Genomic DNA, 24,555 nt, shown 5'->3' on the forward strand with positions numbered 1-24,555 from the left:
TTTTATCATACAAAGTAGCAACTCCAGCTTTCTTTGATTATTGTTAGTTAGCATGGAATATTTTTTGCCTATCTTTTTGCTTTTAATATTTTTATGACTTTTATATAAGAAGTGCTTTTATGATTCTATTTTATCTCTGATAGTTACAGTTTTATCAGTCATAGTAGCAGTTAGCTATGATTCTCTTTTGTTTTTTAGTGGCAGTTTTACATTTTATAGCACATGTCTTTAATTTATCACAGCCTACCTTCAACTAATATATTACCCCTTTGTACATGATATAAGAACATCCCCCTCCCATCCTGTGCTTTGTACTATGTTATTTCTATATATTTTACAACCCCCAAAGTGATATTTCATTATTTTTCCTTAGATGGTCAATTATCTTTTTAAAAGATTTTTTAAATAAGAAAAAGTCTTTTGCTCTTGTGCACATAGTGTTCTTTTCCCATGCTCTTTATTCCTTTGGGTAGATTCAGATTTTCATTGGTATGTTCCTTCTGCCTAAAGAACTTTTTTGGACATCTTCTGAAGTGCAGGTCTGCTGGTAATAATTTTTTTTTACGCTTTTGAAGACTTGTAAAAGTCTTTATTTGGACTTCATTTTGGAAATACATTATCATTGGGTATATAATTCTAAGTTGACTATTTTACTTTCTTTCAGCACTTGAAAGATATTGATCTGCTGCCTTTTAGAGTTCACTGTTTCTGAGAAGTCTGATGTCATTCTGATTTCTGTTGTCTGTACGAAATGTGCTTCTTATCTCTTACTACTTTTAAGATATTCTTTATCACTGGTTTTAAGTCCTTTTATTTTTGTTTGCTTTAGTATAGTTTTCTTCATGTTTCTTATGCCTGAAGTTTGTTGAGCTTCTTGAAACTGTGGGCTTAATCTTTTTATCAAATTTAGAAATGTTTTTGTCTATTATTTCTTCATATACTTTATGACTACCCTGTTCCTTCACAGGCTCCAATTACATGTATAAGAGGCTCCTTGAAGTTGTCCCACATTTCAGATGCTCTGTTTCTTTTCTTCAGTCTTTCATCTTACTGTGTTTAATTTTGAATGGTTTGTATTGCTGTCTTCAAGTCCAGTAATCTTTTCTTCTGCAACACTGTATCTGCTGTATCCATCTAGCATCTTTTCTATCCAGTATCTTTTCCATCTCAGATATTGAATGTTGCGTCTCTAGAAGTTCAATTTGTGTCTTTTTTATGTGCTCTTTGTCTCTATGATCTCAGAGGTCATTAAGCTTGTTCTTTAAAGGGCCAGATGGCAAATATTTTAGGCTTTGTGAGCCACAAATGTTTTCTTTTGCATTTTTTGTCCTTCACAGTATTTTTTTAAATTTTTTTAAATGTTAAAAGAAAATAAACAACCATTCTTAGCAACCAGACCTTACAAAAGTAGGCTCCAGACTGTATTTGGCCTTGTGGGGGGGGAAGCTTCCCCCAACCCTCTTATGGTTCCCAACTAAATCTGAACTAAAACTGACAAAGACAGATTAACAGGAGAAAACATGCAGATTTATTTGATAAAAGTTTTACATGACACAGTAGCCTTCAGAAAAAAAGACCCAAAGACCCAGGGAAAACTGTTCATATTTATGCTTAGGTTTGATAAAGAATATACAGCTGTATAGAAATGTGGTTGGACAAAAGGGTAAGAGACTGAGGGGGAAACCCAACAAGGCCTGTCTGTTCAGAGTCTTCTCACCCTCTCTGGGTAGCATTCCTTCCCCTGGGTATGGGGCAGGACCCCTCTGGAATGAGGACCTTATGACCTACCATTAGACAGGTAGGTCAGAGAACTTTTTTATGGACAGCTCCTATACAGAAAGGCAAAGGGAAAGATAGAGTAATATTTGTAGGTTTTATGGCTTGCTTTGGGAAAGAGAAATTCTAACTTTTCTGGCTTGCCTTGGGGAAGAAAGGAGAGCAGGAGGAAGGAAGGCTGGAGAAGATCAGAGAGACCTTGCTTCTGAAGCCCATTCGATTTTCTTCAGTTCAAAGTACTCAACATGTCAGAGAATCATAATTTGGGATACCGTGTTCTGAGTCCCAGCAGCTCACAGGCCAATATTTGAAATTCTTGCTCTCTCTTCTTGAACACGGGAAGTAATATTTGTAGTAATTCTCCTTGATTACTCATTTTATCATCTATGTTATTTCCAATTCTGTCTATATTGATTGATTCATTGATTGACTGAGTCCCTTATTATGGTCATATTTAACTGATTCTCCATATACCTGGTAATTTTTTATTGGATTGCAGAAATTGTAAATTTTACCTTGTTTGGTATCTGAGATTTCTGTATGTCTTTAAATATTTTTGAGCATTGCACTAGGGCCCAGTTAAATTGCTTGGAAACAGCGTGATCCTTTCAAGGCTTTCTTTTAAGATTTTTTTAGGCAGGACCAGGGTAGCCTTTAACCAAAGGTCTAATTTTGGCTCACTACTGAGGCAATAACTGAATTCTTTCTAAGCTGAGCACTTTACCTGATGCCCTATGCATTACAATATTTTTTCACCCTGGCTGATAGGAATGCAATCTATTCCTGGCCCTGTGTGACAAGAATTGTTGTACCTGCTCCTTTCCAGTGGTTCATTCCCAGGTCTTGGGAAGTTTCCTTACAGGCATGTGCTGATCGATACTAAGCTGAATCCCTGAGGTGAGCCCTCTAGAAATCTCTGGGTTTCTCTCTCCATGAAGCTTTCTCCCTTCTGGGCTGTTATCTCCTTTCTAGTACTCAGCTACAAATGTCCTAGTGTCATGGCCTCCTCAGATTCTTGACTCTACCTCCTCCACTCAGGCAGATTTCCAGGATCTATGTGACCCCCTCTGCCTGTGCTACAGCCTCTCTCCAGCGGTCACTGAGCACAGTCACAGGGCCCCCTTGTCTGCTTCTTCCCTTGGGATCACGGTCCTGCACTGCCTATTGTCCACTGACTGAAAACTATAGTTTCATATATTTTTTCTCATTTTGTTTCAGGAGGAGGGCAAATCTGTCCCAGTCACTCCATCCTGATCAGTAGTGAAGTCCTGCTTCATGTGTTTTGAAGCTCTGGTACTAGCTCCCTTCACGATTAAGATTGCTTGGAAGAACTGACTTGACTTTATTTCATATTTTCTCTGCTACATTTTATACATGCATCCCTTTGACTTTTCTTTTAAAAAATTAGCAAGGATTGCCTGGCTTGTGGTATTGCGGGCCATATTAATTTTCTTTTTTATTCTTTTTAGCATTTAAAAAAATTAATGACTGATACTATTTTTACAAATTAAAATGTGAGCACTCTCATACATCATTATGTTAAATAATACAAAATCATTTTGTCATTCCAAAAAATGAGCAAAATGCACAAACAGATTATGGAATATAATGTGAGGTCACAAACTGTACATAGCTGAGGCTACTTTACCCTCAGACCTCCTGGACGCACATCCTGTCCTTTGTCATTAGTGGTACATCAGTCAAAAAGCTCCTGGGAGCACGTGTGACTCTGTTGTCCTCCCTCCAGCCGTGTTTGGAGAGCCTGCTGGTTCTGACAAGCATGTGCGCATTTTGTCTGGACTTCCAAAACACTTAGATCTCAGCAATGCATTTTCATCTTCTTTTTCTACATCCTGTTTAACATCACGCAGGGCCTCAACTAACCAGGATGGAAGGTGAATTCAGTCTCTGTTATTCTAAGAGGTGTCCTCACCATTGCTAAGGTTGTTTGTAATTAAATGTTTGGAACTTCTGCTGTGCTTGGAAAATGAAGACTGTTATGGTTATTGACCTACAATTCTGGTCCTTACCATTCTCCTTCACCATCACCATTTCCAGCCCACCATCTGTGGGTTCAGGTGTTGCTTAATAAGTGCAGGCCAGGCAGTGGATGCCTGTGTTGCTGGTTTCAAGACCTCTATGCCCTCCCTTCTTTGTGCCTGTGTGTTTACAGCTGTTGCAATCTTACCGCCCTCACCATGAGTCACCAGTGCCAAGGGCACCACACACTGACCACGCCCACCCACCACAGAGACGGCATCTGTCAACCAATACTTGACAGATATTCCTTGCTTCATTCCAAACTGCATGAACCACAGAAACTACACCTGCTCCAATAAAACAGTCCCATGTTATCATAAAGGCCACTAAATATACTTATTGGCACATTATCAGCAGAATGTGGCTACAGTAGTGTGTGCTTTTGTGGGCATTGTAGCTGTGAGTTTCTTGACTGTTGCCCAATGGTAACAGCTGTTGCAGCATTGGAGGGTGTAACTGATGCAGGGATGGGGGGCATAAGTTCTGTGCCTTCCTAGATGGAAACCTAAGCTGGGTGATAAGTCTTTGCAGGTGCTAAGGTCTGAATGTCTGTGTTCTCCCAAAATTCACATGCTGAATCCTAATCGCCCAGAGTGGCAGTGTTAAGAGACGGGGACTTTGGGAGATGATTAGGTCATGAGGGCAGAGCCTTCATGAATTGGATGAGTGCCCTTATAAAAGAGACCCAGAGAGCTAGCTTGCCCCTTCCACCTGTGAGGACACAGCAAGACGGCACCATCTACAAGCACAGTGAGACATTGAATCTGCTGGTGACTCGATCTTGGACTTCCCAGCCTCTAGAACTATAAGAAATAAATTTCTGCTCTTTGTAAGACACCTATTTTATGGTATTTTTATTATAGCAGCCCAAATGAACTATGACACAAGTCAAAGCAGATTCAGCCCAAGGAACCTTTCAGTCTGCCCTGAGAATTAGTGAAGCCAAAGTGGCAGAGACTAAACCAGCCGGAGCACCAGCAGCCTCACATAACTTCTTCCGAAGCAATTTTCTCATCTACTCCAGCAAACCTCCTGGAGGCCCATACCTCGCTGGGTAAACTGAGGCAAAGGAGTACAGCCAAAACCAAACATCCCCTCCCCTTCATGTGTAAGCTGTTGGGCCACATCTCTTCCTCCTTCAGCAGAGCTGTTATTATTTAGATGTGGCCTCCAATAAACATCAATAAAAACCTATGTTGTTTCTGGTAATAAACTCTGCCCCTTGGTCATTCAAATGCCTCAGAAAGAACTTTCCATTTTTGAAGATTTTGTGGTCCCCCAGCTGTGCATTCACTGCCTGCAGCTGAGCTCTCCCAAGTTGAAGGGCAGGATGGTACCTGCCCACACAGATCAGCCCAGGGTGCTGGCCTCCTCCCGGCAGAGACCAGGGTGCAGAATTCATTAAGTAATTTCCAAAGATATTTATCGATGGTATAACTGGGAAGCATTTTAACAAAGCACTTTAACCTATAGAACTGACAACAGGCTATTTTAAAGAGTATTTTTCCTACTTATTTAATTAGTTAATTTATTCATTGTATACCTACTGAATGCTGCTCTGTGCCAAACCCTCTCCTAGGCATCTGGGATACAAAGACAAACAAGGGACTGTTGAAATAGCCTGACGGAGGAGCTTGGTTCTGGATTAGGGTTACAGAAGTAGAAGGAAGGGGACTTGGGTGGGTTAGAGAGATATTTCAGAGGGAGAAAACTCAGTTGTCTTTGAACACCTATTTGCCAGGCAAAGCTGGCTACATAACCTGCAGAGCTCATTGGAACATGAAAATGTGGGCTCAATTGTTCCAAAAACAGGAATAGCTTTTTCTTTCCTTCCTCAGTCTCTCAATCTCTCTGGACTGCAGCACAATTCCAGAAAAGTACAGCACGTCTAAGGAATCCTCAAGTCAAAGTCAAATATCAGAGAAAACCTGCCTCTTACTGAAAAAGACCTGCCTTAAGGGTCCTCACTAAGCAAGGACAGACCCTCACAGGTGCCTGAGTCCTGTCCTATGGCTCAGTGCCACGGCCTCATCCAGGTCCCCAATGGGCACAGAGGGTGGCCGAAGTTGCTGGGTCGAGGGAGGGGAAGGGGCACCCCAGAATCCATCCTTGGGATGGGGTAGGAGGGTGAGACCCCCCAGTGCTTGTGCCATTGTCACATTGGACTTCACTTACAAAACATAAGTTCAAGTCAGCAACCACAGAGCATCAAACCCCAAGTACAGGGCTCTTCTGAGCATGGGGCCTTCTGTGGCTGCCCTGCCCCCTCACACCATGAAGCAACCCTGATGATAGCCACTGGCTTAGACTTTGTGATACAGGAAAAAGTCAACTACAACTCCCACCCTACCCACTGTGACAGGACAGGAAACTATGAGGATACTCTGGAGACGTAGGGGAGGTTTGGCAGAAGAATTGAGGTCAGATTCGCTGCTGGAGGAAAGCAGATGTGGAGCAGAGGAACCTTCTAGTAGAAGGAGCAGCATGTGCAAAGGTCTCAAGGCAAGGCAAGAGAAAGCAAGTCACACCTGGGGAACTACAACTGCCATAGCTCAGAGTGACCGAAGTGACGAGACTGGAGAGGCAAATGGGATAGATGATAAAGAGCCATAAAAAACATGTTAAGAATTTTTTTTTTAATTTACCCTAAAGGCAAAAGAGAAAACCCTAAGAATTTTCAAGCTTGGAAGTGAAATTATAAGCAAATTTCACTATGGAACATTTACTTTATCACACTTGCAGAAGTTGGACTGGAGTTGGGCCAGCTGGGAAGCTGAGCAGTAGTACAGCTAAAACAGCCTGGTAGCCTGAACATGGAGAATGGCCCTGGGATTGGAGAGAGATTAAGAGGACAAAATTATAGGAACTGGTGGACAATGGAACAACAGATGAGAGAGAGGAGGCGGTCACAGAGGATGCCCACATTTCTGGGCATGAACTGTGTGGAATTCTGGGCATGGGCTCATTCCCTGAGCCAGGGACCACGGTGGGACTTGCAGATTGGAGGTGAACAGAGGAAGAGCTTCATTTTTTAATGTTCTGCTGGAGCTGCTCAGGAGACATCCAGGTGGGGATGTTTGGTAGACATTGGGATGAAGGGCTCTAGCATCAGGGAGAATTCTGGACTTAGGTATGGGGTTTCTGCATATCCTTGGTAATTGTTAGGGGTTAGTTGTGTCCCCCAAAAGATGTTGAAGTCCTAACCCACAGTACCTGCTAACATGACCTTACTTAGAAATAGAATCTTTGCAGATGATCAAGTTAAGATGAGGTCATTAGGGTGGTCGCTAATCCAATATGACCGGTGTCCTTATAAAAAGGGCACATTTGGACACAAAGACAGATACACAAGGGAGAAGGCCATGTGAAGACGGAAGCAGATATTGGGGTGATTAGCCACAAGCCAAGGAATACCAAAGATCGCGAGAAAACCACCAGAAGCCAGAACAGCCCCAGAAATTAATACCATGATGAAGTCATGAGAGGGGTTGGGGTCTTTCCAACAATTTGATTGCCCAGTGAGGTAGTGGCAGCCTCTCCAGATAAGAAGCACCTTCACTCCCACTTTCAAGCAGAGTCTGGGGTCACATAGCTGAGGGCAGGTTGGCTGCAAGCCTCAGAAGTTCCTTCCATCACGCCTGAGTCATCAGCCTTCTCCGCCACCTAATATTTATCTCCCTTCTCACATCTTAAGAAAGTTCAGTTATCTTTAGATTCAGACACTCCAGTGCTAAGGCATCAAAAACACTATTCCTAGAAGACTTCATGCTATCTTCTGGGGCTTCTCCTGCTCTTGGGGACCCCAGCCCCTCTCTTGGCACTTTTTCCACCTTCTTTGTGCCCCCAACCCTGATCGTCCGCTGCTCCCTCGCTCCCCGCAGCCTGCCTGCCCTCCCTCCCGCCTGCACTGCTAATTCCCATCATGTATCTCTGTGCCTGATAAACAGGGAGTTAATCAGAGTGCAGTCAGCTGTACCTTCGAATCATGGACTCATTTTGAGGTGTCTTAATTGAACCGTCTCCCTGGGAAAGATGAACAGTAGATAACAAGCAGGAAGGCTTGTGCAAAGGGTGAAGAGAGGAGCCTTGCAAAATGAATATATGTCCAAGTCAGATGACAAGGACCTTAAGTTCACCAAAATCATTCCGTCAGCCAGCTCTTCACTCGGCAAATGTTTGCCATGGCCCCACACCGTGTTGGGGGCTGGAGGGATCTCCAGAAATTCACGTTTGTGGCTGTCACTGCTCACAAGCTATTCTTTTTGCCTTTGCCTAGAGAGAGCTGAGGACCATTCAGAGCAGGATGAGCCTCAGGTGGGCTGCTTTGTGACACTGGAGAAAGCGATGACAGGCTGAGAAAATAGGAAAACCTTCTCATCGTGGGTTAGCATCACCTGCTAGAAAGAAGCAAAGGAATTGCAGCAGACCCCAGCGAGCTGTTTTCCAAACTTTCTCTTTTTTGCCACAGAGCTGCCAGGCTCATTTTCCACATTTCTTCCTCTTAGGGACCCTCCATTCATCTCCTGGCAATTTTTCCGTCTTCTTTGTACCCCAGAACCCTGCAGTAGGGTATATGCAAGTTCTGTCCAGTGGGAATATGGGCAGAAAGGCTGGGTGCTCCTCCAAGCCCAAATGACAGAGCCTCCCACACACCTGCCCCCTCGCTTCTCCTAGGCTGTAGGCATGGTCACGGAGAAGATGGGGGGTACTCTAAGGCCCTCAGGGGTGCAAGAGCTAGCAGAAGGAAGGGTCCTGAGTAGAGCACAGCCCCCACCTCCCAGGCACTATCAACCACGTGGGATGTGAGATGTTAAGCCTTTGAGATTTGGGGGCTGCTGTTACAATCATTCACCTTCCCTAAGTCACACAGAGAGTGTGAGGGAGGGAATGTACCCCTGGTCTCAGTGCTCCCTGCATCCAAAAACTCGGCTTCGTTGGTGCCAGGTACATTCAGGCCAACCCTCCCCCATGCAGAGAGGGCTTTGAAAAGCTGTGTCTTCCTCCCTGACAGAAGCTGTGTCCAGGTGAAGCCAAACTCTGATCTGCAAATTTCATTTCCAACTATTTCAAAAAGCAAATGAGCCCATTCCACCTCTCTGATTAAAAAAAAAAAAAAAAAGTTAAAAGCAGAGTCTGCAGGCACTGGAGCCAGGGGACTTCTCAGACTCTGGAAATCCTGCTCAGAAGTCTCTGGTCATTCAAAATCAGATAAGGACAGAGACCAAATTCAACTAAACAAATTCCAGCCGGTGTCTGAGCTAAGGAAGAATAATTAACGAAGGCAATCAGGTTATGTTTATCCTTCTATCACAAGGAAAAATCATTGGCTACCTTCAGCAAATCTATCACCATTCTAGACGTCAGTTCCAGAGAGTACTAATTTAGCTCGGGCCCCTGCTATGAAATGCAACCCAGCTGATATTCAAACATGCATAAACATCGTCATTTGCTAATAGCGGCTAATGGCTTTAATCACAGAATTAAACAAATCAATAATTAACCTTAGCAGTAGAAGTGCAACTAGGATTCAAAAATAATGAATTCTCTAATGGTTCTTGCTGCCATTAGTACATACATGTCATGGTAAATATGCAGAAATGTGTCCATTTGCAAGTAGCCAAACTATGCATAAACGGTCAGATTATGACTCAAATTAGGACATGTCTTGAAGGAGGGTAATGACTAATACATCCACCGAGTTATCTCTAATTTATTAAAAGAACTATCAGTTTACAGTGAAACCATTTATTTACCACCGCTACCCCAACATGTACCGGGTTTATGCCAGAAGCAGGTGGCAGAGAGTAGTGGAGCGACCCCTCTGGCTTAAGGAACCCAGGTTCCCACAGAGCAGGTAATTACAGCATCCGAGGTACCGGCTCTAACAGAGGGATGCTTCAGTGCTGGGCTGCACACGGGCAGAGGCACACAGGCAATGCCTGGGGAAGCCTAGGAAAGATCATGCTTCTGATAAAGGGGGTGATAGTTGAGTTAGGCCTTGAAACATGAGTAGAGGCTGCCAGATAGACAAAGTGAAAGGCCAAAAAACAACAAAAATAAAGAAAAGGAATGTGATGTGTCTAATACACTACAAGTATATCTATGTGGCTGCAAAGCCAGGGGCTCTTAGGGGTACCGGGGCGACAGGCCCCATCACAGAGGGCTTTGGGTGTTTTGCTGAGGCTGTTTTCTTCCTAGTAGACAATGGGAGCCACTGAAGGACTGACTCCTAAGTAATTAGAAATAAGATACACCAGCGCTGAGAATTTTGTTTGTATGCCTTTATAGCCAGCAGAAATAGGTTTTATTTGAGGAAATGTATGTTTATCTTGTTTGTCTCAAATTATAAACAATTATCCTGAAGGCTCAAATGACTGAATAATTTTCAGGATTTGGGAAGTGCTGAGCTGGACAACCTCCTTGATAAATGCAGAGATTTCCACCCAAAGGCCGGCCAGGACTTGGATCATATTCCGTTTTATTAACATGTGAATATGGTTTGTTTTTAACATAAAATTTGAGTAAGTACAAGGTCATTTTAGATAAGATGGCAGATTCTCTCTCCCTCTTATGAAGGGTGACATGGTGGGTATCTTTAGTTACCTACCCAGCAGCCAATGCCCCCTTCTTCCATGCTGGGAGAGCCTGATTTTGTTCCAGTGCCTGTTCCTCCTCCTCCTGCTGACTTGGGTAAATTCTGATTGGTAAAAGCCAACATGGAGGCTGCCTTTTCCTTGCTGGCGATTGGTTTAGGCACTGTCCTGTAGCCAAATTCTGACCAATGATATGCTAGGTGAGATCTGCTAGGGCTTCTGAGTACAGTTTTCCTTTCTGATAAAAAGGAGCGCACCCTCTGTGTTCTGTCTCAAGAACTACCAGGAGACTGCCATTTGCAACAACATGGATGGACCTTGAGAGAATTATATTAAGTGAAACAAGTCAGGCACAGAAAGAGAAATACCACATGTTCTCACTTATTGGTGGGAGCTAAAAATTAATATATAAATTCACACACACACACACACACAAACACACACACAAAAACCGGGCAGGGGGGAAGAAGATATAACAACCACAATTATTTGAAGTTGATACGACAAGCAAACAGAAAGGACATTGTTGGGGGGGAGGGGGGGAGGGAGAAGGGAGGGAGGTTTTGGTGATGGGGAGCAATAATCAGCCACAATGTATATCGACAAAATAAAATTTTTAAAAAATAAAAAATAAAAATAAAAAATTTAAAAAATTTAAAAAAAAATAAAAAAGAGACTATGGTAATGGAAACAGTCTGAAGACAACATCAATTCCTAAAGATAGCAAATAGGAAGATGAAAAGATCCTGAGTCTTCCATTATGCAATTGAGTTACTGAAGTAACTACCTTGGAGAGACCTTACCTTCAGACTTCTTATCTGAGATAATAAATGCCTTTTTGTTTGAGGCAGTTGAGTTAGTGTTCATTTATGGCCAAGAGCATCCTCACTGTCACAGGTGGCACGAGGCAGGCCTGGTTCAGCTGGAACACGCCAGTGCCACCACCTTGGTCGTTTATGCCAGCATTCATTCTGATGGGTCAGAGACTGTGCTATTAAATATCTCATCACCCCTTATCTAGGGGACCTGCAGGAGTCTCTCAGTACATACCATGAGCATCAGAGTTGAAAGTTTCCCACTGATCAAAAAGTTCAGGCCTTTACAATGTCAAAGGTAAAAAGCAACCAATCATGTGTTCAATTATTAATATTTATTGAGCACTTATTTTATGCTAATCGTTGTTCCAGGTGCTGAGGAAGATATATAAAATATGTGGGGTTTTTTTTTTTCCTCTAAGAATTTAGAATTTAATAGAGTAAATATAACAATCACAATAAAATAAGGCAATAGGTGGTAAATTCTTAAGAGCAGCCCTACAGAAGTTTCAATATCTGGCTTGGTTATTTTGGAAATACTTGATAAAGAACATTCAGGGAAGACTTTATTTAACCTGAATATGGACAGAAGGATTAAAAAATGTATAACAGTAACAATAACAGAACTGAGTACTTAGTATGGGGCCCGGTAGTTTTCTACATCCTCTAAAGAATTAACTCTTTTAATCTTCACTACAACCTTACAAGGCAAATGTATTGTTGATCCCATTTAGAGAGGGAAAAAATGAGGCACAGAGAGGGTAGGTAACTTGACTAAGATCACACACTCCTTGGATTCTGGAGCCCATATTCACACTCATGCAGCCTGGAGCCTCAGCCCACACTCTGCCCCTGTGCACAGGAACGGGCACATCTGCTGGCAGGAGCGGCATGAATAAAGGGCCGCAAAGTGAGGGCCAGGGCATGGAGAGTCCAAAGTGGAGTGCTGGGAGGCAGGCGATGAAAACTGGTTGGAGCCAAATCCCATAGAACCCGGGATGAGAACATGAGGTTGTATTGTATTTCCCATGGCCGACTTTTGGGTCTTGGAAAGGGGGGTGACATTACCAATCTGGGTTAGGGTGATCAGCTTGATTGTAGGACTGACAATGGGCTCACAAAGGGCACCTATGGAGGCAGGAAGGCCACGGCCATGGCTCAGACAGGAGCAGTGGGGATGGAGAAGAGGAGACAGGTTAGGTGACAATTAGGAAGTGATGACATAAGACTTGGTGACTCATTGGTTATATGGAATTAGAAGAGGGGACACACTCAAATGAGTCTTAAGTTTGAGGTTTGGGAGACAGTTCAAGATGATACCAAAAAGATGGCCCATTTCCAGAGACAAGAAGAGAAAGTTCAGTTTGGGGACATTTCAAATATTTGGAGCACTAGCTTGATTAGATAAGACAACCAACAAGATACTGGTCAGTAAAAGCTACAGTGAATAAACTACACAGAACTGACCAGGAGCTGATGTTTGGAGCCACTGGGAAAATAATGATATAAAATAAAAGATCTACCTGTGCCATTGGTACAGCCAGATACTATCACCACCACTGACAGATGCACCTTACCTTCACAAATGGTAGGTACATGGTGTCACAGTGACAGACAGGTACACCGTGGTGACTAACAGGTATGCCAGGTCACCATAACAGACATTCTTTGTCATCATGATGGAGAAATGCTACAATGACATCTTGACAGATGGGCACCTCGTGTCATAGTGAAAAGAGTAACATCTATCATGGTGACACACAAGTATACCAATTATTATGGCAGGTACACCATGTCATTGTGACAGATATGACATCTTTTGCATTGTCTTTATAGACAACTTACTATGGCATGACCATGGCACATATTTATGTCATCATGACAGCCAGATACAATGAGTCAACATGAGACAGAGAAATAGCCTCTTGTATGTCAAAAAACAGCATCATAGCAAGTAAGAAACACACAGCAGTGGTGTGACAAATTTACTGTGCCATTGTTATAAGTGAGCTTGAGAGCTTCCACTCTTGTGGAAGTGACATTATTCATGTATGTAGGCATAAAGCTACCTGATGGTTGTAAATAAATAATGGGGAGGATCTGCCTTTTGCTCAGACAGTACTTACAAGTGCCAAGAGCTCCACTCAGATTAGAGACCCCTGTGATGGTGGCATTACCATTATCTGGTCCCATGTCTCCATGGAGGTAGCAGCCAGAAAGGAAACTAAGCTCCTCTGGAGTGGCATCCGAGTGTTTTTCATTTTATCCACTCTTTTTTTTTAATTATGTGGCATTTGCTATGTGCCAAGCACCATTTTAAGTTTCTTCTCATTCTAACTTAGTCCTTATAGCAACCCCAGGAGGCAGGAGCATTGTTCCCACTTTCCTGATGAAGAAATGAGGCATGAGGAAGCCACACAGCTAGGGGGCAGTGAAGTTGGGATTCAAACCCAAGCAGCCTGGCCCCAGTTCCACGCTCTTTCTTCATCCCGCAACCCCAGCTCTTAACCTCTATGCAAATGCTGACTCTGCATCTGTTAGAATGCCTTCAGTTGCAAGTAACAGAACCCATGTCAAACTGGCTTGAACATGAAAAGGAATTCATTCGGTGCCATAACCGAATTAGGCGTGGCCTCAGACAAAACTTGATTCAAAGGCTTGAGAGATGGGAGCAGGACCTGAGTTCTTACTCTCAAGGTCTCAGCTAAACTTTCCTGGCATTGGCTCTATCCTCTGTAGGCTCTCCCTGCTTGTGGCCAGATGGCAGCCCTCAGCCCCAAGACATACTTTCAGATTCTAACCCAGACCAAGAGAGAGGTCCACATATCTAATAGCTCAAACAAAAGCCTTTGGGTTGACTCCTGCTGGCTCTTAATGACCTGAATTAAGTCATGGGACTTTCGCAAACCTAATCACTGTGACCAGCTGCTGGGAGGATGGTGCATATTGATGAAATTCAGTGATCCAGTTAATCAGGACCCACACCTAATGCTGGGGAGAGAGGCAATCCCTTCTAAACCAGAGCTATGGCAGATTTCCTTTTGGCAGAGGAAAGGAGGAAATAAATTCTGAGGAGGAAACCAAAAAATGTACATTTTACCCTCTTATCCCCATCACCTAAATTAGTATCTGGCACAGAGTAAATGCTCAGGGTGTGTTTGCTATTTGGATGGATGGATGGATGAATGGATGGATGGATGGATGGATGGATGGATGGATGGATGGAAGGAAGGAAGGAAGGAAAACTCATAATTAGGACAGAAGAGCTGCACTAGGACATTTTCCAACCTTCAGAAATTCCAAATTAGCTACTGGGAAGAGACACATGGATCATGCAACCAGGGGAAGGATGGGCTGATGGAGACGCCTGGCCTCAATGAGAGGTATGTTTGCCCCAAGAACTCATAACTTTGCCCACAGTCCCTTCAGTGATTATAATTAGATTGTTAGGTCAGGCAACCGTTCTTGACTTTTGAATTTGAGAGAAGACTTATTTGCATCTTCTCAGGGTTCACAGTGAGTCCAATTCTTCCACTGACAGTGAGAAACAGATTATAATGTAAGGCTCCACTGTCTCTATCCTTGAGCAGCACTGTCAGGTCCTTGGGTACATCCTATAGAAACTATTGTGTCTCACCTCTGCTGGAAAGCCTCCTGGGTTTGATTTAACTGTGTTTTAAATGATTCATTCAGAGTTTGGTTTTAGTGTGTTTCATTCTGGAGCACTTGGAAGGTCACTGACGGAGGAAAACATACTGCCCATTAAAAGAAAATGTCAGTTTTCCTCATTTCCATCATGCAACATAAAATGTCAAGACTCACTCCATCTTACACCCTTAAATAAATCATCCCACCTGGGCAAATTGAGCTAGAAATCATTAAAGACCCCTGCAGACACAGGCATTGTGGTGGCCCTGGTCCTTGATGTTCCTCCCCCGTGCCTGAGCCCCACAAGGCACTGCATCCCAGCTCCCTTGGTTTCCTTAGAGCCACTTGATGGCCGAAACATTTGGACTCAATTTTCAGCTTTGGCCCCAATACCCGCTACAAGATATGACTTGCCATATTGATGCTTCCACTCCATGTCCTACCCTAGGCCCAGGAGAACTTCAAGTCTGGTCTGTGTCAAAATCTAGTTCCTGCCTCGTATTGGGAGAGGCCAATAAGATAGAAATGCAGATTCCCAGATTCATGAAAAACTCTTGGAGAGTGTATTGCCAGATACCTAACGGTACAATTGAGAAACAGAAGATGCAAAAGGGAAGGTAACTTTTCCGGGAACACTCTGGGATAAAAACCAGAGCCAGAGCTGAACCTCCACCCTGGGCCAGGACTTTGCCCCAGCACCACATTGGACTTCTAAGCTTGATCCTACAAAATGGCCATCACATCCCTCATGCTGCATACTGTGGAGGATCCCATGTGTGTCTGTGTGTCTATGCGCACACACATACAGGAGGAAGACATGATGAAGAGAGAAGACATGAAGACTTTCAAAAGACGTGTGCAGGGGTATAGCACAAACACCCCGCCAGCCTGGCCATTCCCATGGATGTAAAGAGATCAGAGGGAACCGATAATATGCTAGCCCACTTCTGGGCACAGGGACACAAAGCTGTTCCTACTGAAAGACCAGAGGAATTCAACGCTCAGATTCCTGAGTGGAGATTCTTAGAAGTCCTTTCCCCTCTTCTGCAGATGTGACTCCCACCCTCCCAGCTGTCCTCAAGTGGTCAGGCAAGCAAGGACCAATGGTTAATGTCTACAGAGATAAAGTAAAAATCTGTCATGCTCTTTATCCAGTGTCTCTGCCCTTATTTAAAAGCTATTTTGTTAAATTAAAAGGCCCAAGACACTTGTAACTTATTGAAAATCGAAGTCACTTAGGAACCTAGAAAATGGAGATGGCTGGAATCTCATTTGGAGAAAGGTACCAGGATGGAACATGGTCGCTGAAGCTATGGTGATTGCCAGTTTTTCCTGGCCACACCTCATAGTCTCAGGAGCGTGCCTCTCCCTGGACAAATATTCACAGTGTACTGCACCAGCCTCTCCCTCCCATTCAATTGTAAGTTCCTTGAGGCTAGGATAGAGAAGGGTTCTACCCTCTGTCCAGCTGAGATCCTGCAGAAGGCATTACCCAGGATTAGTGCTCAGAAAACATTGAAGTTTACCATGATTGCTTCATTCTTAGCCACGCCCCCCTCTCCATCCCATGAGCCCAGAGACTTTGCCTGTGATACCTGTGTCCTGCTGGGATAAGACCTTGCTGTGACTGCATACATCTTATCTACACTTGAGTCTAAGCCCCTAAAAGGTAAAGACTATGCTGCTTTATTATTCACCAGCACCTACTGCAGTGCTAGTATGTACAACACCCAAGCAAATGAATGAACAAATGACACTTTGTCTCAAGGGAGGCTCCACTTTATCTGTCCTTCATAACGTAGTTAGCTGATGAATGTTTGTCTATGGAAATATTTAACCATATCTTCCTTTCAGAAAGCCACCAGACTGATCACCGCAATCCCTTGCTCAGAGGCACATAATCTGCATCTGAAAATCCAGGATGGGAGTTGAACGAAGCCAGGGAGTTCAGTGTCTGTAGGAGTGATGGTTTTTCTTTCTAAGTGCAAGGAAAGGGGAGAAGTAATATTTGAGCAATTCTAAAGTAACATCAGGCAATTAAACTTGGGGAGGCTGTTGTAAGGTCAGATGTCAGCAAGCCAAATTTCCAAACAAAGTTGGAATACACTTAAAGAAGCAGTGCTTAAAATCTCCAAAGACAGAAGTAATAGCTGAAGAATGATGCTTCGGAAACTCAGCTTTAGCTCAGCGAGTGACAGTTCAGTGAGATGAGTGTGAGCTGGGCAGAGAGACAGGGATGAGCTCATCTTCCGGCCACCCACAGCCTGACCCCGCCTGCTGTGAGCTCAGAGGGGCGCTCATGCTGGCCCTTTAAAAGGTGCAGAGAAATGGATGTGACTGACCCCGGGGTCCAGAGTAAAGACTTACTTGGATATCTAATGCAGCTGGCTCGGGGACGACACGGTTTTGAGGTGGAGATAGTGGGGGAGGAAGCTAAAAATGCAATTTGCAGAATCTTTGTATTGTGATAAAAAATCCAATACAGTTTGGCTGAGTGAGGGCTGGAAATTTTATCAGATCTATGAACCATCCCCAGAGTGGAGAGGAAGGGGCTGGGTTTTATCATGTCAAAGAGTCAGCCATGAAAGAACTGTCCTGCAGTCAGGGAGCAGCCAGGCTGACATTTCAGCACGAGATGCATTCCTTTTAAGGACCAGGATTTTAAAGAATGTGCTTTTCAGCCTCTCCCACGAGCTCACACTGGCAAAGCTGAAGCAGAAGGAGCTGTGCACGCAGCGAGATGTGTTTTTCTCGTTACCCCCAGATGCCTTCTGAGGCTTGCTCATGGACTGCTCCCTCCTGGCACCTTTCCCAGGCAGAGGGGTCTTGGCTGCAGGGCTGAGGAGGGAAACATACTTTGGAAGGAGGTGGGGAGGAAATGTGTTCAGGTCTAGCTATCCTGAGGACTGGCTGGATACCATCCGGTCGGGTAAATCATGAGCGTGGAAGTCAAGGGCAGAGTGCTGCCCTGCCCCACTGACCTTCCCTCTGATGTGTAAAAGGCTCAAGTCTGAACTTGGCTCAAAGGAACCTGGCATGCATTCACTTATTCACTCATTCATTCATTTAATAAATACTTCTCAAAACCTTCTCTTTACCCAAATACACGCAAAGGCAATAGTGTCAGCCCTGAAATCACATCTCAAAACAGTTACAAAGCAACCACTTGCAGTATTTTTCTGGAAATGGGCTACAATGATTTGCTAAACTTTTTCAGAGTCTCTTCCTAGAGTGAAAGGAGGGGACTGGGCATCTGAAAGACTAAGATGATTGTGGCCGTATCTCAGTGTTTTCAGTCGATCAAGCAGTAACTATAAATTGAACATTGCTTAGGGGTCTATGAATGGGAACAGATTTCTGATTAAACTAAAATCTAGGTTTGATGTATGAGATTTCACTTTACAGACATGTTTGACAGGGATGTCCCAATCCCGAATACTGATGATCAAAAAGCCAAAGACATTCCAAACCTTCCATGCACAATAGACTCTTCAGAGTAAGTTTATTGGTGAGCATTTATTGTTACTGCTCAGTTAAAGCTGAACTTTTTCATTATAACAATAGGGGTCCTTTTTGCTTAGAGCTTTACAATATTCAGCTACTGAGATGAAAACATCTTCAAGTAATTTGACAAGTAATTTCTACATTGGTACCAAAATTACATATAAAACTAAAGTGTAAGAAAGCATTGCAACTAGCCAGAATGTCTTTAGAAGCCCTTATTCTACTTGGTAGAAGCACTCACTAAGCACAGCATCCAATGTGAATGTGTTCTTCCAATCTCTAAATTATTTCATAAACGTCATCTGCATTTTACAGTGTAATTAATAACAGCGGATCTCAATGTAGCAGTCATTCCCACACAAAGTTATATGGTTTTTGAGACAGAAGCTATACATTTTTTTGGTGTTTATTAGGAGAATTTTGGATACCAAAAGGCACAAACATGTTCTAAGCACATACTTTCACACACATATGACAAATATCAGTTCTCAGTGAGAACTCTAAGAACAGCAGACGTCCACAGTATTGGAAAGGACATCCAGTGTCCCCTGTCTCCATTGAAGCCCGTACCCAAAACAGGCCATCAGCCATGTTTCCTAAACTGCAATGTTATGATACTACTAAGTGTGAGATATCAGTAGGTGATAAGATATTAATAGGAGTTCTGCCATGGAAAGATTCAATGGTCAAGTAAGTATGGAAAATGGTAGATTAAACCAAGACAAATAAGTTAAGAATTTTGTTTGTTTCTTTTTACTGCTGGTCTTCAATGTGCCTTCCATGTACTAATGCACTGTGAATTCTATGGAGCACGCACCTTTTTCTGTGCCCTTTTTTGCCAGAGGATACCACTTTTCTGCGGGAAATACTTTTACAAAGGACAATTATCTCTGTATTGGCTATAAATATTTTAAGAATCATCTTGGCCCTGTGGAATTTTCTTTCATCCACCCGTGTAAAAATGATCACTCCCTCCTTTGTAGCCCCATAGTACTCTGAATATAATACTGTGAATCCCAACTATCCTTCTATTTTATCTCTACCTTATATATTTATACACCCAAATTTACATGTATAGATATGCACAGATCTATCTCCCCTACTAGACTGCAATCTCCTTCAAGGTACAAATTATGCATTATTTATTCCATGTATCCTCATTGCCTGGTACACAGTTATCCACTAATCTTAGTGGGATCTGTGAATGAAAGAATGAATGAATGAATAAATGCCACCATGAAAAATAACCTACTTTACTGTACTTTCAGGTGCATTAGGCTCTCTATTTGGATAACCTCGTCTGGTATATGGTTAAATACTGACCATCTAGTTTTGCCATGTTGTCATCTATGACTCAACATTCATGTTGGATTACATGTAGGTGCCCTGAAATAGTCTTCATAAGGTTCTATGCAGCCAAATAATCTCCCTTCTGGTAATTCTCAAGGCCCTTCATTATCTGGCACCAGCCCACATGCATGTTCCAACTCTTAATTGCTTCCTTTCACAAACCCTCCACCTCAGCCAAACAGCACAAGTCCACATTCTCCAAATCTGGCTGACATTCCCCTGCCCCTGAGCGTTTCTTGCCCTGTTTACTCTGTCCTCAGTCTTTTGATAAATGTTTACCCAAAATCTACTAAGGTCTATGCATTACACAATGCATTGGGGTAACTAAGATGAATAAGACATGGTTTCTGCTCTCAGGGAGGTCATGATAGCCACATAAACAGAGACACGCCATACAGTGTGGAACATACTATGACAGTGCTAAGTATGAGGTGCTATGTTAGTACAGCAAGGGTACTGAGTAAGACTTTCTGGAGCAGAAACTAAGCTGGATCATTCATTGACCCACATTTCAAATAGGTCAGTTACTGATTCTTTAAAGGTAAGAATCTAGACTTCACTGTGTCTCTTCTACTTCTCATTTTCATGGAATAAACCAGCAAGGCTTAGCCATTGGATTATCGATAGGCATGCTTATCCATGCATCTAACTGGATGAGTTATACCTGAGACTGTTCTACAAATAATGGCTATCTGTGATTAGGTAGAAAGGAACTCAGAAGCAGTGTACCAGGGCAGCCCAGCACAGTGCTGGTGGTGGCATCTGAAATTGTTGCCGATGAAGGTAGAGGTCATGGCATTGCCATTGCCCACACATGGCTGTTGTTCTAGTGGTGGGGTTAGACCATTGCAAACATTGGTCTTTCTGTCAGCACACCACTTAAGGACCATTTAAGAAAAGAATATGTGTCCTGGGTTCTTACCTTCTGGTAAGATCAAGAAATCACCAGGTCTGGAGCTTGTAAATGGGTGTCAGGATCTGGGAAGCCAACCCCAGACAGTAGTAGAGGAATCTGGGAAGAAATGGTCATCACCACTGCTCTTGATGTCACGGAGGGAGGCACTGAAGAGACCACAGACACCAGTATCTCTGAGTCAGAGAGTCCTTGAGAAGAGCTCATCGTGTGAAGACAGCTTAGGAATATTACAACCAATTTATTTGCTTATATTTTCATTGTAATGTATGCACAGTGTCTAAATAAACCTTAAAGAGCTTTTTCCATAAATAAAATTTTAATTTTAAGTTATAAAGCATTGTGGCCATAGTTTAATTGGAAGTGTTTTCTTTTTTCTTAGAGATACATAAAATGATGGTGCATCTTAAAACCAATAGTGTCTTAGATGCTATGAAATATGGAGCTTACTTGTTTATCCAGTTAACCCACTGAATCCTGACTGTAACTAAGTTTTCTCTTTATGTATCGCTCCAGTTGAGTTGAAAACTTCTCCAGTCCATTAACTACCCACCTGAGCTCCAGAAAATAAATATGTCAGTTTTGTGTTCTCTGTAAGAGAACAGTAAAATTAAAAAAAAAAAAACTTTAATATTTAATACTAGCCTGTTATCCTCATTTCTGGTTTTAGGAATTAAATGGGAATGACTTCATTGCTTTTCAGGTGACTGTATTGATGGAATGAGCTTCACTCTGTTTAACAGATGTGCTCCTGGAGAAGATGTATTTATTTAGATTTTTAAAATTCAATTGTGTTCCCACAGAAAAACAGTTTGCTGAAGACATCACTCACATACACACAATCTCACTTGAGAATGCTACAAGGATCACATGACTAGTTCGGAGCACAGCCCATATCTCCAGGCTGGGTTTCCTGACCCTAGTGCCTGCCTGTGTCGTTTTGAAGGACAATTATCTCTTTAGATTTACAAACCCAGAAAAATTGCAAACTCTTTCCACATTACCTCTTGAACATGGAGCAACATGGTGTTACTAATAAGTATGTAATTCATATATCTACAAGCCTTTGCTATAGGCTTTTGAGTTAAGAAATAGGAAAGTAACAACCAGATACTCAGTCTTGACGAGGGATTGCAATTGATGGGATTTCTTAAATGAGAAAATGGTCCAGGTCCAAGGAAATGGTGTTTGGTCACAGTTTCCTCAGAGTGTTCAAGAGGAGGATTTGCTCCTCCTGTCACTCTGCAAATCTTAATGGGCTTGAATTGATTCACTGAGTCATGCTGTTGAAAGGGAAGGGAGGGTCGAGCCCGTGGCGCACTTGGTAGAGTGCGGCGCTGGGAGCGCTGTGACGCTCCCGCCGCGGGTTCGGATCCTATATAGAACTGGCCGGTGCACTCACTGGCTGAGTGCCGGTCATGAAAAGGACAAAAAAAAAAAAAAAGAAAGGGAAGGGAAATGTCAAGACCCTGTGTTTCCAGCCATGCATTTGGGGGCCAGACCAAAACGTACTTCGGAGTTTCTAGGTTCAAACGTGTTTCCACCATAAAAAACTAAATCATTCAGCAAGTCTTTCCATGCACCTATTGTGTTCCCTGACTTGCTCTGGGTCCCTCTATATGGAACACAAAAGGTGGAGCCAACCATGGAGTTAACCATGGGGATGTGGAGTCAGACAGATACCTAAAGCCAAGGGAGCACTACTGAAGCAGCTTTACAGTCCCAAGAGGCCTGAAACCAATGTGTCTGATGCCATCATGCGCCTGTCTACAAATACCTTCACCGTGGAGGAGAGATGGAGACAAGTTGGCAAAGAAATGTGCCCAGAGGAGGGCAGGAGAGTGCATGCAGTGCCCTGCAGGAGCCAAGAAGACTTTCTTAAAGCAGTTGGCTCCGGCACCTGGAGGATCAGGAGACACCACCTGGGTGCTCTCCCTCCTCATTACACAACTTGCTCCACCATGCTGGAGGCCTTTGATTGCTACTGGTCCTCTGGTCAAACCAGCTAAGAACTGCTTTGAAATCAGAGAATAAAAGAAGTAGGTAGAGAAGGGCATTGCTCCACAGGGTAAGGCATTGCATTGCTGAGAACTCACAACAGCTCTGTGGGAAACACAAAATGGGTACATTACCTATGTTATCATTGCGGCCGATGGCCTTTCAGGTACACTATGGACCTCAGTGCAAAGCTGGATGAGGGACCCTTCTTGAACATCCCTACATATAACTCCAAGAGCTTCCCTTCTTCTCCCTTACGCAGATTTTTTGTCTAAACAACTACAAAGATCTCACTGCAGGGAAGAAAGAGACAGGAGATATGCTAGTTATTTAGTGGGGTATTTAGAATTGGAGGATTGGGGGGGATGTGGAAATCGGTGAAGCATTCTTCTAAAGATAGGAGACCATGAGCTCAAGTTCTTGCCAGTTAGAAAAGATGTCACTTTCCCATCTTCCCTGGAACAGGAGTCGAGTCCGCACTGCTCAGTGATGTTGCTCCAACCCCACCTTCCCAGCAGGAGGGGAGAGGTGCAGAGTACCAAGAACGAAGCCATCTAACCCACACCTCCTCCCCCACCTTTCTGAAGACAACTTTGTCGGCCCCCCAATATCCAAGGCCACATGTCCTCACCCTGATGAACCCCAGAGGAATGCAGTATTCAAGCTCAAGTTTCAAAAAGCAAGGGATCATCCTTCACATGTCTGATTCACGGGTTGCCCAGTGAGTGTTGCAGAGCTGGAAGGCCCAGTTCCATAATTGGTTCCTTGGTCTGAGGCCAAACTATCAGGCAACAACACTTCCTGCTAACATGTTGGATTTTTCCAACATAGAGTTACTTATTCATGAAGTTATTTGGACCTAAATACTATACAAGCTTTTTCATTTCCTTACCTCCCCTAATAATCTATCATTGGAATTATACATTTGATTCCCAATTATAAACTAAGACTTACCTCTGGGGCCCTGATATTGTCTTAGTAAATGCAGAGTTGAACTCAAAACAAAGGCAGTAAAGGAGGCATCTAAAATTCCCTGGCAACTCCATGCAATTTGAGTCTTATTTAAAACAACTATTCATTTTAATGACTGTTCAAGTTTATTTCATAAAAATGTGTTTTACATAAGCCCCAAAGTTTCATATACAATTAATTCCCCTCACAAAGAAACTCTGTTTCAGACCCAGAATGGTCGTGCTGGTCTCCATAACCATGCAGCTTGTTTCTTTCAAGTTGTAGTTGCCTTTTTAACACTGTAATTAAGCTTGGGGGGAAAAATCATAATGCAAACCAAATAAATCCTGCCCTTCATACAATTATGTATGGTATGTGGCAAGAAAAAAAATGATCTAGGCTTTGTTCATCTTAAAATACACTTGGCAGCCACTTCACTTAATAAGCTCCTTACCCCTTCTGAGAACAAGAGCGTCATAAGTCCAAGCAATGGAGGATGCTGGCGGCTCAGGAGGGAGAGACGACCCCCCATGGCAGAGACCCACAGGCAGGGGCGGGGGGCAATGTTCTGCTCAGGCTTCTCCGTGATCATGGGCTTGTCTCGTCTTTAAGTGTATCTCTCTGGGTCTTGTTGTCTTTATTGTTTCCACATTTGGTAGAACCTAATTTTTACGTGAAGTGGCAGGACCCAAGGGAGAGGACTCACAAACTCATTCATTCTCTTCCAGAACCTGATGGACTGAGTGCCAGCCGGCCTGCTCGGCTCTCTTCCTTTCTACCTCCCGTCACACAGGACCTGGCACAAGAGCCTGTCCTGCTGGAGCCCTGCAGCCATCTCTCAATGGGGTGCACTCCAGACCCCATGAGCATCCTCTGCATCCTCCCTGACCACAGCGTCTGCGGGCCCCTTGTTCCTTCCCCTCCTGCGTTCTCAGCCTTGGAGCCCAAGAACGGGGCCAGGTTCTCC

This window comes from Cynocephalus volans, chromosome 14 (genome assembly GCF_027409185.1).
Source record: "Cynocephalus volans isolate mCynVol1 chromosome 14, mCynVol1.pri, whole genome shotgun sequence".
Lineage (NCBI taxonomy): Eukaryota > Metazoa > Chordata > Mammalia > Dermoptera > Cynocephalidae > Cynocephalus > Cynocephalus volans.